Source organism: Zalophus californianus, chromosome 3 (assembly GCF_009762305.2).
Source record: "Zalophus californianus isolate mZalCal1 chromosome 3, mZalCal1.pri.v2, whole genome shotgun sequence".
NCBI lineage: Eukaryota > Metazoa > Chordata > Mammalia > Carnivora > Otariidae > Zalophus > Zalophus californianus.
The window spans coordinates 77,028,828-77,043,940 of record NC_045597.1 but is presented as its reverse complement, the minus strand read 5'-3'; the positions used below and the strand labels follow the sequence as shown (position 1 = coordinate 77,043,940).

At 41.7% G+C, this 15,113-nt stretch overlaps 1 protein-coding gene and 1 long non-coding RNA gene across 2 annotated transcripts in view; one reads left to right on the top strand and one right to left on the bottom strand.

Annotated features, from left to right (window-relative positions):
• LOC113919308 overlaps positions 1-15,113 on the top strand; it is a 36,299-nt gene that overhangs the window by 18,136 nt on the left and 3,050 nt on the right. The window contains exons 2-3 of the long non-coding RNA XR_003518950.2: positions 12,244-12,403; positions 13,893-13,989. This is a non-coding gene — a long non-coding RNA (uncharacterized LOC113919308). The remainder of the gene's footprint in view (positions 1-12,243; positions 12,404-13,892; positions 13,990-15,113) is intronic.
• The window catches only part of SACS (sacsin molecular chaperone), an 82,454-nt gene that overhangs the window by 64,915 nt on the left and 2,426 nt on the right, over positions 1-15,113 (bottom strand). The gene's annotated exons all lie outside the window — the stretch shown is intronic.

Genomic DNA, 15,113 nt, shown 5'->3' with positions numbered 1-15,113 from the left:
TCTGTAATAATTCTCTTAATGGACAGATACTAATAAACTGGCATTAGATAAAGCTGTGAGCTAGTCTAGCCTTTCATCACAAACTCCAAAATAATTTTTTCACAGCTTGGGAAGAGGCGCAATCCTTCACGACATCTAAGTCTGGGAAAAGCAATAGTAAAAAAAAGCAACAGGGCCATAGGGAGGTTGGGAATTCAGCCTATGGAAGATCAGAGGATGAAGAAGTGACTGGCATTTGTGCAGAATCTAAAGATTTTTTTGGTCAATGTTGTGAGTATTTATGGATCACTTACTGTTCTAAGGCCTTCCTTTGGTTGCTGAAAGACTCCTACACATCAGCTGGTTCCTCTACTCACCATGTACATTTGTTTAAGTAATCTCTATACCCAATATGGGGCTCAAACTCATGACCCCAAGATCAAGAGTCACGTGTTCTACCAACTGAGCCCGCCAGGAGCCCCTATAACATTTCTTTTTGTCTTAATATATAGGTGATATCCAAACAGTTAACTGTGCAGGTACCTACCATTCATATGTGTAAGATGTTGGTTTGAGATCTGGTAAAGCAGCTGCTGGGGAAAATCTCTGGAGCGAAAGACCCTTGACAGGCAGCTGAAGTATGCTCTTCCTCACTATGTACTTGCAACTGAATTTGTTCCTTAAATTTAAAATCCCTTAAGCTTAAAAATTCTTTTTAATTGTGAGAATAATGAATTTTAAAACTAACATCTTGTAATATATGACTACCCATGAGAAAGATATTAACTTAAAAAATGTTAGTTATTCCATTTTAAAGACTTTAAGGTGGAAACAAACCACCAACAGCTAGGCATGGCTTCAACAATCAACTGACTGGACACAGGAGGTTCAGAAGACAACTTGATTCATGGAGAACCCACTTTACCCATGAAAGGCATGAGCTAAAGATCCTTAACTTAACCCTGAGAGCAGTCTTCACTAAATAAGTTTAAGTAAATTGGTAACATCCGTGGTTATTACTTCCAAAACAGAAACTGATAATTACCTGTTCCAGAATAGGAAAGAAGGGTTTTTAATAAGTTCTTACCCTGACACCACCTTTGGATCCAAAGAATATAATGATAAGGTACCATTAAGTAGCAAAATGTAGATATGTTTGCCTTTTTTGGTGACTGGTTAGCAGGCAGAGAGAAACAATCAGTTGCCTCTGCATTTAATACAATGTATTCAAAGCACATACTGTCCTTGTAAACCTGTCCTCTCTCTGTAACTCAACTGAAGTTTTGAACTAAGCCTTCCCTAAATAAAAAAAGGAAAAAAAGGGGTGCCTGGGTGGCTCAGTCATTGGGCATCTGCCTTCGGCTTGGGTCATAGTCTCGGGGTCCTGGGATCGAGCCCCGCATCGGGCTCCCTGCTCCATGGGAGGCCTGCTTCTCCCTCTCCCACTCCCCCTGCCTGGGTTCTCTCTTTCACTGTGTCTCACTCTGTCGAATAAATAAATAAGATCTTTTAAAAATGAAAAAAAATTTAAAAAAAAGAAAAAGGGCAGTAAACGTGTACAAAAGCTCTGTTGTGCATTCTCTTGGAAGAACACATTTGCTTCCGTTCTCCATGCAGATTAAAAGAAGGAATAAATTACAGTGTCTGAAATCTGTTCCTTGGACTCTGCATTTAGCCAGCATTTTCTTGCAACATGAGAAGGGGCAGTTCCTTTCTTCTGTTGTTTTTTTTCTTTTGGGGAGGAGGGAGCAAGTGAATTTATGTCAAAATGTCAAATTGTTTGGCTGTACCTATCTATACCAGAGGTCAGAATAATACACAACCACTTTTCTACAGCTTTTTTGTTTTTTATATTTTCAAAGATTTTTCAAGGGATTTTTTTTTCTATTTATTCTATGAGGGATTTTATATAGGCCTCAAATTGTGGTCGGCTCTGAAAATAATTAGTGTTTTGTTTCTGCACTATTTTTCTTATGGCTGTGGCTTTCATTCATAACAAATTAGAAGTTAGAATAATTTATGTTAAGGATTCATATATAAAACATTTTTCCTACTGCTTAATTTAAAAAAATGTATCTTTGTCAATTTGTCTCTAAGTTATCGTTTCTGTATGGAATTTTTTTCTGCTTCGGGGAGTCAGTAAATGAGATCATTTAAAACCTTAATATTTCATGCTGGGTAATAAATTAACTTTATATTCTTCTCAAGAAAAACCTATCAGTTGATTTTTCAGTGAAGAGGACCTTCCCAAGTAGTATTTAAGGAGTAATGATTCTAGTACCTATAAATGTTAAATAACGAAAGTATTTCTACTGTGTTACCGCTCCCCGTTCTCCCTTCCAATAGCTTTGGGTGATGGCAGTGAACCTGCTCTGGCCCTGCACGCAGAACTCCCTCCTTTGACACACACCTGTTGGGAGTGGAGAAGTCTTCAGGGCTCCTTCAGGGTGACCCCTGCAGTTGGAGAAATGCCACTGCACAGCGAACCCCCCAGGGCCTAGCCACCAGCACCAGCACAAAATAGAGTGTGTAGAATCTGCTTTAACATACTGAAGGAAACAGAAAGAGGGGTATGAACATATGTAGCAGAATTTCAATAAGTATTTAATTTTATGGGTATTCATCCTAATGGTTTCTTTTATGTATGCCTAAAACTTTCATGATAATATTTTTTAAAGGAGGTAAAGGGGCACTGAGGCCAGGCATAGGATCTCTGCCAATCATGGGTAAAGAGGGTGAAAGCCCAGGCTTCTCTCCACATATACTAAATATCGCTCTACCCCTTGCGTCCACTCTCCACCTTGCTCACCTAGGCCGACCTGTCTGGACTGCATCAACGGGGCTTTGGGGCGCTTTTGCTACAGGTCAAGTTGACCAATGGGAACCTCAACAGAGGGTCAAAGTGAGGGATGAGAGTGATGTCAAAGAATTCATTCCCCCAACACCCATCACACAGCCTCACCATGGTCTGACTGTGTCTTTCAACCAAAGGTGACTACCCTTCTCAAGAGATGTTGCTCCAAAGTATAACGCTTTGTCCTTCAAGATTCAGCAACTGTTTTTACCCTAGTCCCTCAGGTCTTGGGAGGTAACAGTGCCTTAGCTGCCAGGTTCCTTGGCAATTTCTCGTTCCTTTTCACCTCCGCATGTAAACCCTTGGCTTATCCTAATTCGCTGTGGGGACCCTGTCTATAGACCATTCACAACAGCATGACTGCCAATTTGATCCATGAAGGAGAAGGTGAATCAGACTTACTATTCTGAAAAGCAGCAGTGCCTGATTGGTAGACAAATACCACAAAGCTTTCATCAGTATGTCTTTCCCTCCTTCCCTCACCAAATTCCTTCCCTTGGTCACTGAAGATGGATTTCTTACTGCTCTGAAGCTGACAGCAATGGTGAGTCACCTGTTGCAGACCAGACCCTAGGCTGTGACTACTCCACCAAAGGGCTTAGAATCACACATGCAGGCTGAGTTTTCCCTCCCACAAGAACCAGGAAAATGGAAATTGCTGCAGAGCCCACAGTAGGAAACTACAGGGAAACCAAGTTGGCCATTTCATTACCACTTGGTGAGGACCACCAAATGTCCCAACTCATGCTGCTGCCTTTTGATGATTCTTTCCCTAAAGATACTATGTGGTGTTGAGGCGGAGCAAGATGGCAGAGGAGTAGGAGAGAGACTTGGATTTCATCTGGTCCCAGGAATTCAGCTGGATAGGGATCAAACCATTCTGAGCACCTACGAACTCAACAGGAGATCAAAGAAAGGAATAGCAGTAACTCTCTGAACAGAAAAGCGACAACTTTCTGGAAGGCAGGATGTGCGAAGAAGTGACTCCGAGGCGATATTTGGGAGGATAGGCAGTGGGGGAGTGGGCCTCCATCAGCCACTACCCGCAAGTGATAGAGCCGTGGAGCACAAAAACGGAACTTTTAGAAGTCAGCTCCACTGAGCGATGACGCTCCAGTAGCTAAGTGGGGGGTGGAACACTCGCTGGGTCAGTGTGGTCTCAGGACCCTCAGGGTCACAGAAAGACTGGGGGTGCCTGAGTGCGGCAGAGCTCCCAGGTATCGGAGCGGGGAAGCCGGCTGCAGAGACGGAGCCAAGGTGCGGGCACTCAGCTCAGGGTTGCCATAAACCATGGTCCGCGGCACAGTCGGGCCACTGCTCCTCCAGCAGGGACCCAACAAGCGGCAGATCCGGGGAGACTCCCCTTCCCCCAGCCCCGGGAGGAGCGGCGCGGGAGCGCACCGCAGGGATCTGCTGGGTTTGGAGACTCCACACGGGGTCGGGTGCCAGGGATAGAAACACTCGGTCACAGGCCGGGTGAGCACGTAGTGTGGCCGGAGACGGGGAGACGGGAGTGACTGACTGCTTTTCTCTGGGGGCGCACTGAGGAGTGGGGCCCCGAGTTCTCAACTCCTCCAGGTGGAGAGTGGGAGGCCACCATTTCACTCTCGTCCTCTAAAGCTGTACGGAAAGCTTGCAGGGAACAAAAGCTCCCGAGAGCAAACCGGAGCAGATTGCTTAGACCAGACCGACAAGGGCGGGGCAATTCTGCCTCCGGCAAAGACATTTGGGAACCACGGCAACAGGCCCCTCCCCCAGAAAGTCAGCAAGAACAGCCAGCCAAGACCAAGTTTACCAATCAATGAGAACGGCAGAACTCCAGCGCTAGGGGAATACCGCACACAGAATTCATGGCTTTTTTTACCATGATCCTTTAGTCTTTCAAAGTTAATTTCTTTTTTAACTGTCTTTTTTTTTTTAATTTTTCTTTTTCCCTTTTTCAAGCAACATCTTATCAATCCCTTTTTTAAAAAATATTTTTCATTTTTTACTTTTAGAGTCATATTCAATCCCTTCATAGTAGTTACCCTTATTTTGGGTATGTGTATATATATATATATATATATATATATATATATATATATATATATATATATAGTTCTCTCTTTAAAATTTTGAGATACGGGGTGCCTGGGTGGCTCAGATGGTTAAGCGTCTGCCTTTGGCTCAGGTCATGATCCCAGAATCCTGGGATCAAGTCCCGCATTGAGCTCCCTGCTCCTTGGGAGCTTGCTTCTCCCTCTGCCCCTCTCTCTCTCTCTCTCTCTCTCTCTCATGAATAAATAAATAAAATCTTTAAAAAAATTTAAAATTTTGAGATACAGTTTCTTCTAACAGATCAAAATATACCCTAAATCTCTAGTGTATGGCTTTGTTCTAGTCTCCTGCCTGATCACATTCTCTCCCTTTTTTTAAATTCTCTTTTTTTTTAACCAATTTCTTATCTTATCAATTCCTTTTATAAAATCTTTTACATTTTTCATCTTAACAGTCATATTCCATCCCTTCATCATATTAACCCTTATTTTGGTACATATATAAGTTTTTCTTTCTTTAAAATTTTGGGAGCCACTTTCTTCTAACAGACCAAAATATGCCCAAAATCTAGTGTGTGGTACTATTCTATGTATGCACCAGCCGGATCAAATTTGATCATATTCTGTTTTTTGTTTTGTTTTGTTTTGTTTTTGTTTTTATCTTTTTTTTTCCTTTTTCTTTATTCTTTCTTTCCCTTTCTTTTCCCCCAGTTTCAGGTCTTTTCTGATTTGTTTAGTGTATATTTTCTGGGGACATTGTTACCCTGTTAGCATTTTGTTCTTTCATTCATCTATTCTCCTCTGGACAAAATGACAAGATGGAAAAAATCACCTCAACAAAAAGAACAAGAGGCAGTACTGACTGCCAGGGACCTACTCAATACGGACATTGGTAAGATGTTGGAACTAGAGTTCAGAATAGTGGTTTTAAAGATACTAGCTGGGCTTGAAAAAGCATGGAAGCTATTAGAGAAACCCTTTCTGGAGAAATAAAAGAACTAAAATCTAACCAAGTCGAAATCAAAAAGGCTATTAACGAGGTACAATAAAAAATGGAGGCTCTAACTGCTAGGATAAATGAGGCAGAAGAGAGAGTTAGTGATAGAGAAGACCAAATGATGAAAAATAAAGAAGCTGAGAAAAAGAGGGATAACTACTGGATCACGAGGGCAGAATTCGAGAAATAAGCGATACGATAAGATGAAATAACATTAGAATAATTGGGATCCCAGAAGAAGAAGAAAGAGAGAGAGGGGCAGAAGGTATATTGGAGCAAATTATAGCAGAGAACTTCCCTAATGTGGGGAAGGAAACACGCATCAAAATCCAGGAGGCACAGAGAACCCCTCTCAAAATCAATAAAAATAGGTCAACACCCCGACATCTAATAGTAAAAATTACAAGTCTCAGTGATAAAGAGAAAATCCTGAAAGGAGCTCAGGAGAAGAGATCTGTAACCTACAGATCTCTTCTACAATGGTAGAAACATTAGACTGGCAACAGACTTATCCAGAGACCTGACAGGCCAGAAAGAACTGGCATGATATATTCAGAGCACTAAACGAGAAAAATATGCGGCCAAGAATACTATATCCAGCTAGGCTGTCATTGAAAATAGAAGGAGATATAAAAAGCTTCCAGGACAAACAAAAACTAAAGGAATTTGCAAACACGAAACCAGCCCTACAAGAAATATTGAAGGGGGTCCTCTAAGCAAAGAGAGAGCCTAAAAGCAGCATAGACGAGAAAGGAACACAGACAATATACAGTAACAGTCATCTTACAGGCAATACAATGGCACTAAATTCATATCTTTCAATAGTTACCCTGAATGTAAATGGGCTAAATGCCCCAATCAAAAGACAGAATATCAGATTGGATAAAAAAACAAGGCCCATTGATATGCTGTCTGCAAGAGACTCATTTTAGACCCAAAGACACCCCCACATTGAAAGTGAAGGGGTGGAAAACAATTTACCATGCTAATGGACAGCAAAAGAAAGCTGGGGTGGCAATCCTTATATCAGACAAATTAGATTTTAAAACAAAGACTGTAATAAGAGATGAGGAAGGACTGTATCCTACTTAAAGGGTCTATCCACCAAGAAGATCTAACAATTGTAAATATCTACGCCCCTAACATGGGAGCAGCCAATTATATAAGCCAATTAATAACAAAAGAAAACAAACATTGTTAACAATACAATAGTGGGGGACTTTAACACCCACCTAACTGAAATGGACAGATCATTTAAGCAAAAGTTCAACAAGGAAATAAAGACTTTAAATGACACACTCCACCAAATGGATTTCGCAGATATATTCAGAACATTTCATCACAAAGCAATAGAATATACATTCTTCTCTAGTGCCCATGGAACATTCTCCAGAATAGATCACATCCTAGGTCACAAATCCGGTCTCAACTGGTACCAAAAGATTGAGATAATTCCCTGCATGTTTTCAGACCACAATGCTTTGAAACTGGAACTCAATCACAAGAGGAAAGTCGGAAAGAACTCAATACATGGAGGCTACAGAACATCCTACTAAAGAATGAATGGGTCAACCAGAAAATTAAAGAAGAATTTAAAAAATTCATGGAAACAAATGAAAATGAAAACACAACTGTTCGAAATCTTTGGGAAACAGCAAAGGCAGTCCTAAGAGGAAAGTATACAGCACTACAAGTTTTCTCAAGCAACAAGAAAGGTCTCAAATACACAACCTAACCCTACATCTAAAGGAGCTGGAGAAAGAGTAGCAAATAAAGCCTAAACCCAGCAGGAGAAGAGAAATAATAAAGATCACAGCAGAAATCAATGAAATAGAAACCAAAAGACAGTAGAACAGATCAACAAAACTAGGAGCTGGTTCTTTGAAAGAATTAACAAGATTGATAAACCCCTGGCCAGACTTATCAAAAAGAAAAGAGAGGGGCGCCTGGGTGGCTCAGTCGTTAAGCATCTGCCTTCAGCTCAGGTCATGATCCCAGGGTCCTGGGATCGAGCCCCGCATCAGGCTCCCTGCTCGGCGGGAAGCCTGCTTCTCCCTCTCCCACTCCCCCTGCTTGTGTTCCCTCTCTCGCTGTGTCTCTCTCTGTCAAATAAATAAATAAAATCTTTAAAAAAAAGAGAGAGAGAAATGACCCAAATCAACAAAATCATGAATGAAAGAGGAGAGATCACAACCAACACCAAGGAAATACAAACAATGATAAGAACATATTATGAGCAACTCTATGCCAGCAAATTAGATAATCTGGAAGAAATGGATGCATTCCTAGAGATGTATCAACTACGAAAACTGAACCAGGAAGAAATAGAAAACCTGAACAGACCTATTACCACTAAGGAAATTGAAGCAGTCATCAAAAATCTCCCAACAAACAAAAGCCCAGGGCCAGATGGCTTCCCAGGAGAATTCTACAGAACATTTAAAGAAGAATTAATACCTATTCTTCTGAAACTGTTCCAAAAAATAGAAATGGAAGGAAAACTTCCAAACTCGTTTTATGAGGCCACCATTACCTTGATCCCAAAACCAGACAAAAAGGAGAATTACAGACCAATATCCTTGATGAACATGGATGCAAAAATTCTCACCAAAATACTAGCCAATAGGATCCAACAGTACATTAAAAGGATTATTCACCACGACCAAGTGGGATTTATCCCTGGCCTGCAAGGTTGGTTCAACATCTGCAAATCAATCAATGTGATACAATACATTGATAAAAGAAAGAGCAAGAATCATATGATCTTCTCAATAGATGCAGAGAAAGCATTTGCTAAAGTACAGCACCCTTTCATGATCAAAACTCTTCAGAGTATAGGGATAGAGGGTACATACCTCAATATCATAAAAGCCATCTATGAAAAACCCACAGCAAGTATCATTCTCAATGGGGAAAAACTGAGAGCTTTCCCCCTAAGGTCAGGAATGCGGCAGGGATGTCCACTATCACCACTGCTATTCAACATAGTATTAGAAGTCCTAGCCACAGCAATCAGACAACAAAAAGAAATCAAAGGCATCCAAACTGGCAAAGAAGAAGTCAAACTCTCACTCTTTGCCGATGAATGGATACTTTATGTGGAAAACCCAAAAGACTCCACCCCAAAACTGCTAGAACTCATACAGGAATTCAGTAAAGTGGCAGGTTATAAAATCAATGCACAGAAATCAGTGGCATTCCTATACACCAACAACAAGATAGAAGATTGAGAAATTAAGGAGTCGATCCCATTTACGATTGCACCCAAAACCATAAGATACCTAGGAATAAATCTAACCAAAGAGGCAAAGGATCTGTACTCAGAAAACTATAAAATCCTCATGAAAGAAATTGAGGAAGACACAAAGAAATGGAAAAACGTTCTGTGCTCATGGATTGGAAGAACAAATATTGTGAAGATGTCAATGCTACGTAGAGCAATCTACACATTCAATGCAATCCCCATCAAAATACCATCCACTTTTTTCAAAGAAATGGAACAAATAATCCTAAAATTTGCTTGGAACCAGAAAAGACCCCGAATAGCCAGTGGTGGCATCACAATTCTGGACTTCAAGCTCTATTACAAAACTGTCATCATCAAGACAGTATGGTATTGGCACAAAAACAGACACATAGATAAATGGAACAGAATAGAGAGCCCAGAAATGGACCCTCAACTCTATGGTCAACTAATCTTCGACAAAGCAGGAAAGAATGTCCAATGGAAAAAAGACAGTCTCTTCAACAAGTGGTATTGGGAAAATTGGACAGCCACATGCAGAAGAATGAAACTGGGCTATTTCCTTACACCACACACAAATATAAACTCCAAATGGTTGAAAGACCTAAATGTGAGACAGGAGTCCATCAAAATCCTAAAGGAGAACACAGGTAGCAACCTCTTTGACCTCAGCCCCAGCAACTTCTTCCTAGAAACATCACCAAAGGCAAGGGAAGCAAGGGCAAAAATGAATTATTGGGACTTCATCAAGATAAAAAGCTTTTGCACAGCAAAAGAAACAGTCCACAAAACCAAAAGACAACCAACAAAATGGGAGAATATATTTTCAAATGACATATCAGATAAAGGGCTAGTATCCAAAATCTATAAAGAACTTATCAAACTCAACACCCAAAGAATAAATGATCCAATCAAGAAATGGGCAGAAGACATGAACAGACATTTTTCCAAAGAAGACATCCAAATGGCCAACAGACACATGAAAAAGTGCTCAACATCTCTCAGCATCAGGGAAATCCAAATCAAAACCTCAATGAGATATCACTTCACACCAGTCCAAATGGCTAAAATTAACAAGTCAGGAAATGACAGATGTTGTCAAGGATGCAGAAAAAGGGGAACCCTCCTACACTGTTGGTGGGAATGCAAGCTGGTACAGCCACTCTGGAAAACAGGATGGAGGTTCCTCAAACAGTTGAAAATAGAGCTACCATACGATCCAGCAATTGCACTACTGGGTATCTACCCCAAAGATACAAATGTTGGGATCCGAAGGGGTACATGAACCCCGATGTTTATAGCAGCAATGTCCACAATAGCCAAACTGTGGAAAGAGCCATGATGTCCATCAACAGATGAATGGATAAAGGAGATGTGGTATATACATACAATGAAATATTATGAAGCCATCAAAAGGAATGAGATCTTGCCATTTGCAACGACGTGGGTGGAACTGGAGAGTGTTATGCTGAGCGAAATAAGTCAATCAGAGAAAGACATGTATCATATGACCTCACTGATATGAGGAATTCTTAATCTCAGGAAACAAACTGAGGGTTGCTGGAGTGGTGGGGGATGGGAAGGATGGGGTGGCTGGGTGATAGACATTGGGGAGGGTATGTGCTATGGTGAGCGCTGTGAATTGTGCAAGATTGTTGAATCACAGATCTGTACTTCTGAAACAAATAATAAATTATATGTTAAAAAAAAAAAAGAAGGTAGCAGGAGGGAAAGGATGAAGGGGGGGAAATCAGAGGGGGAGATGAACCATGAGAGACAATGGACTCTGAAAAACAAAAAACAAACTGAGGGTTCTAGAGGGGAGAGGGGTGGGGGGATGGGTTAGCCTGGTGATGGGTATTAAAAAGGGCACATTCTGCATGGAGCACTGGGTGTTATGCACAAACAATGAATCATGGAACACTACATCAAAAACTAATGATGTGATGTATGGTGATTAACATAACATAATAAAAATAAAATACAATGTGGTGTTCCCAGGATTCTCCCCAGCCCCTCCCTTTGCATCTTATGTTTCCTATTGGATGGCCAGATACTGGATATAACCCTCCCCAAGCAGATCCTGGCACATATGGACACATTCAGGGGATGATAGCAGCAGGAAGGAAAATCCCCATAACCAACCAAGACGGGTAAGACAGACTTGTTTACAACTGCTCGTTAGCTGGGATGGTGGTAGGCAACACCATCCTTGTAACACCTGCATGATGGTGGAAGCCATTACAGATGGCTAGACTTAGTGCTAGTTTCTGGATAAGGGACTGTTGAAAAGAAAACCCCAAGCCCAAAATGGAGTCACTTATGTTAAGGGTATCACATCAGCAAACAAGACGTAATACCTAACCCAAATGCAGTTTCACCCTCCCCCAGAATGTAACCGTTAACCAGTCAACATGGAATTTCCTGGTCAGAACTGGGAAATATACTGATAGACCCTTTCTGTTCCCCTTAGAAAGGTGACCTTGCCTCAAACAATGCATTCTTCGCAATAATTTCCTTTATTCCACTCCCTCTCTGCCTTTAAAAACCTTTCCTTTCTTGCAGCCTGATGGACCTCCTTTCTATTTGCTAGAAGGGATACTGCCTAATTAATGAATCATTCAACAAAGTCAATTTGAATTTTTAAATTACTCAGTTGAGGGCGCCTGGGTTGCTCAGTTGGTTAAGCGACTGCCTTCGGCTCAGGTCATGATCCTGGAGTCCCGGGATCAAGTCCCACATCAGGCTTCCTGCTCAGCAGGGAGTCTGCTTCTCCCTCTGACCCTCTTCCCTCTCGTGCTCTCTCTCTCTCATTCTCTCTCTCTCAGATAAATAAATAAAATCTTAAAAAAATAAAAAAATAAATTACTCAGTTGAATTTTTACTACTTAATGGAAGTCATCATAACAAGTGTTACCTTTTCTGAGGCATTCTGGGTCAACTATTATGCTGAGTGTTTAACATTCATGATCTCTAACCTAACATTACTGTAGGCATTATGATCCCCATATTAAGAAAAAGTAACCTATTCAAGGCCACGTAACTAGTAAATAGCAAAGCTGCGATTCAAATCAAATATATCTGGCTCAAATGTTGATACTCTTTCCATTACACAATTTGCTTTCTCTGAAAGGAAGTGGAAGGTATTTGTTCCGAGTTTGTTTTGTTTGGATGCAGCGGTATCCAAGGAGAAAAGAAGAGAGGACATGTAGAAGAGGCAGGACAGGACCCATCCTCCCCTCTCTGCCCATATATAAGGGACTGGTTTTGAGGCTGTGAGGACAGAAACTCAGGTATGTTTATGAAACATAGGACAAGACTAAGTCCATGAAGCACTGCTTCCCTCTTAGAAAACAGAATGAGCACAGGCTCGAGGAGAAACCACTCATCTCCCCTTACTGCCCTCTCCCCAGGTTTCAGAGTTGTTTCGGGCTCAAAGTGTCCACTGGGTGCAGGGGATAATGTCTTAAAGAACCCCAGCTGCCGAGGCCTTGACAAGTCCCCTTGACAGAGAGGCTCAAGAGGAAAGAACATGAGCAAATTCATTCCTGAGCCCATATAAGATGCCACCACCTTGAGGATGCCCAGAAATAGCTGGGGAGGAATTTAAGCACCCTCGTGGGCCATGGGAGTTAAGGTCTTGTCCAACAGGTGAAGGCTTGGAGCCATGGAGATAGAGATGTAAATATTAACTGACCTTATTTATACTCATGAACTACTGAATCCAGGGGGTGTGGAATAATTGCTAATCCACTTGTTCTTTCTTTGGACGCCAGTCGCCCTGGCTCTAGTTCTGAGTCACTGCCATTAAACCGATGGCTTCAAGCCTGAATCCACTCCTGCCCCTCAATGAGAAGTACAAGGTCTGGCTTTTTTTCCTGGCCCTCTACTGACTACTTGATCTTCCCTATCTGGGCTTAGTTTCCTACACTTGGATTCAGCTTATTTGCCTGCTCTCCTGAAGACTGGACTCTGCTTTCCCATTTGAATCTTTCTTACTCCTAGTGTGCTATCATAGAAAATATATATTTGGTCTTTATCTTCTTGGGCCTGGCACAGAGCTTTTAAATTTCCTGAGGATAATAATGTCTTTTGTATACTGATGAAATAACTCAGGCAGGGCTCCTAAGTCACTTCAAGATCAGTGGTTAGAGCTAGAGAAAACAATCATGCAGTTAGAGAATTAGAACTTTCAGCTGTACTCCCTGACCTCCAGGGAGGGGAGAGGGGCTGGAGATTGAATTCAATCACTGATGATTTAATCAACTGTGCCCACAGAATAAAACTTCAATAAAAACTCTGAAACAACCAGGCTAAATTCACCAGATAAGTGAACACATCAAAGCAATGGGAGGGCATGGAAATTCTGCACACCCCCTGTCCCCAAATCTTACCTGATGTATCTCATCCAAATGCCTATTACTGAATCATATCCTTTACAATAAACTCAGGCACAATGGATCACTGCCCAATGTCATCATGAGTAAAGCGCTGTCTGAGTTCTGACTTGTTCTAGTGAATTATTGAACCTGAGGAAGGGTATCACGGGAATCCCTGAATTTGTAGTTGGGTTGCCTAGAGATCCCATTTGTACCTGGCCCCTCAAGTGGGGCAGTCTTGTAGGACTGAACCCTTAACTTCTAGGGTCTGTGCTAACTCTTGGTAGTTAGTGTCAGTTGGAGAATTAGGGAATTGATTGTTTTTGGGAAAATGGCAAAACACCCATCATAAGTAGGTTGTTGACATTCATTTTAAGTGTATTCAACATTCCCACACTGCCAGATGGTAAGGATATTCTTGAAGCCTTGGTGAAAACACCGACAAACACGTGCGGGAATCGCTGCAGAGTCATCAGATAAGAAGTACCTCAGGGAAGAAGGTAAGAAGAAAACACCCTTCCATCCAGCCCATAGCCATCATCATCTCTCATCTGGCTTGTTACAATAGCCCAGAATGGTGACCCCACTTCTATACCTGGCCTTCTCCATAGCAGCTAGGGATCCTTTAAACATATAAGTCAGAGCATATCACTCCTTAAAACCCTGCAATGGATTCCTATTTCCTTTATGGTGACCTCATGCCCAGCTTCCTCTTCAATCACACCATCAACTCGCCTTCACTCACTTCGCTCCAGCATGCCCACCACCTCTCTATTCTTGGAACATGCCAGGCAGCTCCCACCTAGGCGCTTTGCTTGGGTTTCCCCTGTCTGGAACGTTCTTCCCCTATATGATTATGATTATTCCTTTCTCTCCTTCAAGTGTTTGCTCAGATTTCATCTTCTCGGTGAAGTCTGTCCTGACCTTCCTATGTAAAATTGTGACACACATTCCTGTACAACACCATCAGACTCCCACCTCCTTTTCTTGGCCTACCATTCCTTTTGTTCCATCATGTAAGATATCCATATAATTTAATTATGTATTACATTTATTATTTGTTTCCTATCTTTCCCTGCTAGAATGTAAGATTCATAAAAGTCAGTATACACCTTGATGTATTCCAAGTACCTGGCACATAATAAATGCTCAGTACGTGTTAGTTGAGTGAATGATTTTAAGAGCAGAGGTTTATTTGGAGGATCCTAACTGAAAGTGTTCCCCTGTAATCCCCAGGTTAGATGTAGAGCCAGACACACTTGTAGACCCTGGAGGAAGATGGGAGAGGCAGGTCCAGGCACCCTGGGCTTGAACCAGCTTGAACCTGGACTCTCTCCATGACCAAACTTTAGAAGGCACCTCGGAGCCCTCTTTTCAATGAGGCCTTGCCCTTGGGCTCTGTCTCCCACCTGCCTAACCCAGTTTTAACAAGACTCCTGCTAAATCAGTTTAGCAAAAATCTCTGTACCTTTAATATCTGATTACCCTCAATATTTAATCAAATACCCTGATACCTGATCACCCTGTCCTGCCTTCAGCAAGAATTCTGTCAAGTTGCATTAGCCAGAATCCCCTTACGCTGGATATCACCTCTTATTAATTGTCCATCCTCTGGTCCCCTCAC